The sequence below is a fragment of the Moschus berezovskii genome, chromosome 7 (genome assembly GCF_049115385.1).
Source record: "Moschus berezovskii isolate FMDL1 chromosome 7, NW_MosBer_1.0, whole genome shotgun sequence".
NCBI lineage: Eukaryota > Metazoa > Chordata > Mammalia > Artiodactyla > Moschidae > Moschus > Moschus berezovskii.
The window spans coordinates 43861159-43866657 of NC_142466.1; positions in this window are offsets into that span (position 1 = coordinate 43861159).

A 5499-nucleotide genomic window follows, 5' to 3' on the forward strand; every position below is an offset into this window, starting at 1 on the left:
ACAGGGATGAGGCTGGATAAAGGGTGCTGACTGTGCTATGGTACAAATGTTGAACAGGTGACCTGGGTTTTGGTGTACACCACCTCAGTGTGAACTTTCAGTTCAGTTCAGTTCAGTTCAGTCACTCAGTCGTGTCCGACTCTCCGCGCCCCATGAATCACAGCACGCCAGGCCTCCCTGTCCATCACCAACTCCCGGAGTACACTCAAACTCATGTCCACAGAATCGGTGACGCCATCCAGCCATCTCATTTTCCGTCGTCCCCTTCTCCTCCCGCCCCCAACCTTTCCCAGAATTAGAGTCTTTTCCAGTGAGTCAACTCGTCGCATGAGGTGGCCAAAGTATTGCAGTTTCAGCTTTAGCATCAGTCCCTCCAATGAACATCCAGGATTGATCTCCTTTAGAATGGACTGGTTGGATCTCCTTGCAGTCCAAGGGACTCTCAAGAGTCTTCTCCAGCACCACAGTTCAAAAGCATCAATTCTTCGGTGATCAGCTTTCTTCACAGTCCAACTCTCACATCCATACTTGACCACGGGAAAAACCATAGCCTTGACTAGACGGACCTTGGTTGGCAAAGTAATGTCTCTGCTTTTTAATATACTATCAAGGTTGGTCATAACTTTCCTTCCAAGGAGTAAGCGTCTTTTAATTTCATGGCTGCAATCAGCATCTGCAGTGATTTTGGAGCCCCAAAAAATAAAGTCTGACACTGTTTCCACTGTTTTTCCATCTATTTCCCATGAAGTGATGGGACCAGATGCCATGATCTTTGTTTTCTGAATGTTGAGCTTCAAGCCAACCTTTTCACTCTCCTCTTTCACTTTCATCAAGAGGCTTTTGAGTTCCTCTTCACTTTCTGCCATAAGGGTGGTGTCATCTGCATATCTGAGGTTATTGATATTTCTCCCGGCAATCTTGATTCCAGCTTGTGCTTCTTCCAGCCCAGCGTTCCTCATGATGTACTCTGCATATAAGTTAAATAAGCAAGGTGACAATATACAACCTTTACGTACACCTTTTCCTATTTGGAACCAGTCTGTTGTTCCATGTCCAGTTCTAACAGTTGCTTCCTGACCTGCATACAGGTTTCTCAAGAGGCAGGTCAGGTGGTCTGGGATTCCCATCTCTTTCAGAATGTTCCACAGTTTATTGTGATCTACACAGTCAAAGGCTTTGGCATAGTCAATGAAGCAGAAATAGATGTTTTTCTGAAACTCTCTTGCTTTCTCCATGATCCAGCAGATGTTGGCAATTTGATCTCTTGTGCCTCTGCCTTTTCTAAAACCTGCTTGAACATCTGGGAGTTCACGGTTTACATACTGCTGAAGCCTGGCTTGGAGAATTTTGAGCATGACTTTACTAGCGTGTGAGATGAGTGCAATTGTCCGGTAGTTTGAGCATTCTTTGGCATTGCCTTTCTTTGGGATTGGAATGAAGACTGACCTCTTCCAGTCCTGTGGCCACTGCTGAGTTTTCCAAATCTGCTGGCATATTGAGTGCAACACTTTCACAGCATCATCTTTCAAGACTTGAAATAGCTCAACTGGAATTCCATCACCTCCACTAGCTTTGTTTAGGCAAAGCATTTAAATTCTGTCTGCTTTTATGTCTCCATTTGTAAAATAAAGGATTTTGATATAATATTCTGAAGATTCATTCCAATGCACTAGTCTGTGATCCTATTTAGCCTATCATTGTCTAAACCATACCTGGAGGAAACTTCCCCAAGTCTAGAATTGCTCAATCTAAGGGGTTGAGAAGATACAGAAGTATTGCAATTATCCCAGAAGGTGAGCTCCATGAGGGCAGAGATTTTTATGTTAGGGTTACTCCTATAAGACCTATATCCAAAATAGTAAATGGCACACAGTAGGCTCTCAGTATTTCTTGACTGAATGAATTGGGGAAATATCTCACAAAGATACTCCAAAATCTATTCTAAGCCTGTACTGTCTACATGACAGTCTTATTAATAAGCTTGTATGTGTGTGTGTGTGTGTGTGTGTTTTGTGTATTCACACAAATATAGGTCTCTTTCCTGTACCAACTTCCTACTGTGTTTTGGAACAATTCTATGCAGTGTGTGGTTATTTGTGCCACACAACCACAACATGAATGTGGGCATAGCCATGTGTCAAATGAGTCTCATTCTGTCCTAGATCTATCCATAAATGTCCATTAAAACTCTCCCAGGTATTGTAGGTTCCATTCCTGGAACTAAAGTGAACCCAGACAAATAGATAATAATACGGTCCTCCCTAGAAAGTAGGATCTGAACAATTCTAGCTCAGCAGTTTTCAAGCTGTGCTCTTCATGCCCTTGAATCTCATGAAATCGCAGAGAGCTGAGTGGGTATGGCTCTGAGCTCACCATCTCCTGCACTAACTGGAGAAGTATCATGTTTACCTATCAAGTGTTGAGTTTACCATAAAGCTTTTAATTTGAAGCAAGAATTCACTGTTTTTAAAATGTCTAAAAATCCTTGAATGTTCTATTCAAAATGCCCCAGTTTCTATAAATGAATACTAGTAATAGCTAACACTAATGAGCGCTGACTATGTGGTGCCCTCTAAGAACTTCACATGTATTCATTCATTTAATCCTCACAACATTTCTTTGGCATCAGTTCAGTTCAGTTCAGTCGCTCAGTCGTGTACGACTCTCCGCGACATAGGTATTGCTATTATTCTCAGTTTTCAGATGCAGAAACTGGGACACAAAGAGGTTAGAAAACTTTCTCAAAGTCATACATAGTTAGTAATTAGCAAAAATTCAAAGTGAGGTGCATTAGCTCCAGGATTCATGCTCTTAAACCACTCCTTTTTACTATTTATCCATTCTGTTCTGTAGCTCAGTCGTGTCCGACTCTTTGTGACCCCGTGGACTGTAGCCTACCAGGCTTCTCCATCCATGGGATTCTCCAGGCAAGAGTACTGAAGTGGGTTACCGTTTCCTTCTCCAGGGGATCTTCCCGACCCAGGGATCGAACCCAGGTCTCCCGCATTGGAGGCAGACGCTTTAACCTCTGAGCCACCAGGGAAGCCCTTTTATATACTACCTAGGAAAAGCCAAAAGTAAGCACTCTGTGCCAGCTTCAGAGTAGATTTTGCTGGAAATCTCTTCAATAATTTTTACATGATCCACCTTGATAGACAACAAAATTTCAATAATAAGAAAAAAGCAAAACCTGTATCTGACCAGGAACTTTAAAACTGCTGCTGCTGCTGCTGCTGCTAAGTCGCTTCAGTCGTGTCCGACTCTGTGCGACCCCATAAACAGCAGCCCACTAGGCTCCTCTGCCCCTGGGATTCTCCAGGCAAGAATACTGGAGTGGGTTGCCATTTCCCTGATTCAATTCTCTCAGATCCAAACTCTTGGAATTAACAAGTTGATATGAAATTTGAATTTGTCCCCACACCAGTTAGACTTAAAGGTTTAACTTAATATGGGGCAACACCTCTGTCGAACACCTAACTGGCTCTGGCCCTTTAAGGAAACCAAATACTTAGGTGCCACAGACTCATCAATTAATAAAATGACAAGCTAAAGATACCCTAAGTTAGTCACAGCAACCCCCCTAGATCCTGCTTGCTTGTACCTCACCTGCTGCTTCTCTAAACCCTATCTCGACTCTGCTGTGAACTCTTAGATTGGAAACCATTATTCCATCTTGTTTCAGGACCTATTTGTGTTACTTCTTGGCTCACCATAACCTGATGGGCTCAGACTTGGCTTGCCTCCATCGCTCTCCCAGTCAAGTACTGTCACATGTTTGAATCCTGCTTTAGTTCCTGTCCTTTGGAACACAGTTTCCAACACTAGCTAGTGTCCCGGTCTAGGATAACCAAGTCCCTCTCCTCTAGGGCTGTATATAGATGTAGCCCTACTCAGTTTCACCTAAATGCTAGTTTATGCCAGTTCACTATGCTGGAACTTTTATCATTCACCACAGCCAGAGTTGGGTCATTTATAACATGATTTGAGCATCTGAGTATTGACAAGGTGAGACTGAATGAGTCTTTCAGAAACTTTAAAATATGAGTAAGATTATAAGATTATAAAGAAAATCAAGAAAAGGTAACTGGATTGCCTCACTTCCAAACTGTTACAACTGTCAAGAGTTTTTAAAGCGAGGTTTCAAAACCGAGGCTCAGAGAACTGAAAACTGAACATGTGCTATGGGATATATTCCTGTCACTGAGGGTGGGTCACTGGAGGAAGCCTTCCCTTACACATTAATATGCTTACACATTTAGCACTTAATGTAACTTCAGAAATTTAATGGAGTAATTTTTTTTAAAAATCACATATTTACAATTCACCTGGCTGCTGCTAATCCTCAACTCTTCGATCAAAGGGAAGAACAAAAATGGACTGATGAACCTTGCTGCGTGTGGATTTCCAAGAATTTGCAACTGTATTTTCTACCCCTAAAAGTCATTCAACTTGAGGTACAACTATTAACTCCAGAATCAGAGGAAAGTAAACTAGGGTTAGGGTGTTTGTAAATAATACTGTATTAGAATAAAAGAGAGATGGAGTGCCCAATGTTCTCAGCTAAGCTATGCTGATTTTAAACCAAGTATGACATTGACAAAATCAGTATGCCTGGCAGTTATGCATTAAAGGCACCATCTGAGTGGCATTCTGCCCCACTGGACCAGTAGGGTTTGCTCTGTTTTTTCAGTCTACAATATTTAGAACACGAAGAACAAAGAACAGAAGAGGCATGCAAGAGGTTAAGGATGCTTGTTATTTTCTTTCAGAAGCATAGGAGTGGTGGAAGCGTCATAAGCTAGTGAAGCACTACTAGTTATAGATACTGCCCACGGCATTTGTCATGATCATGAAGATGTTTCTCGGATCTTTGTCTGTGAGGAGAATGACTGATGTAGGCCTCAGCTGCTGCACTGTGAAATCCACCGCTGCTTTCTCATGGAGGTCATGGTTCCCACGAGCTGCTCTTAACTAGCAACTGATTAAGGCTGGCTACTGAGGCGGGTCCATTTCTGGAGAGATGGAACTCCTCTGGTGGGGGACTTCGGCTCAAGGGCTTTCGTAGAACTATGCTACAGCCTGAGAGTGTCCCACCCATCCCTCTGTCCTCCCCCCTCCTCCACAAGGGCCAGGCCTGCACTGTGTTCCGAGGGTTTTCCCAACCGCTTCTCTCCTTAACCCACTTGCCCTTACAGTCATTCCTCTGATAAACCTCTTACATATATAACCCTGTTTTACTGTCTGTTTCTCAGATGACCCAGACTTACACAATAGTTTTACATACACTGATTTTATTTAGTCTACTCTTTACAAAAAACTCATGAAACAGTTTATAATCAAACTCATTATAAAGCATATATAACCTGTTCCTTTAAAGAAGAATGCATGTTCAGGAAATGGTAACCGGTGGAAAGAGGTCTAATTTTTGTGTGTATGAAAAGTTCAGGGGAAGACCGAAGGCATGGCTGGGCTAAGGATTTTATCCATGTCATCAAGAAT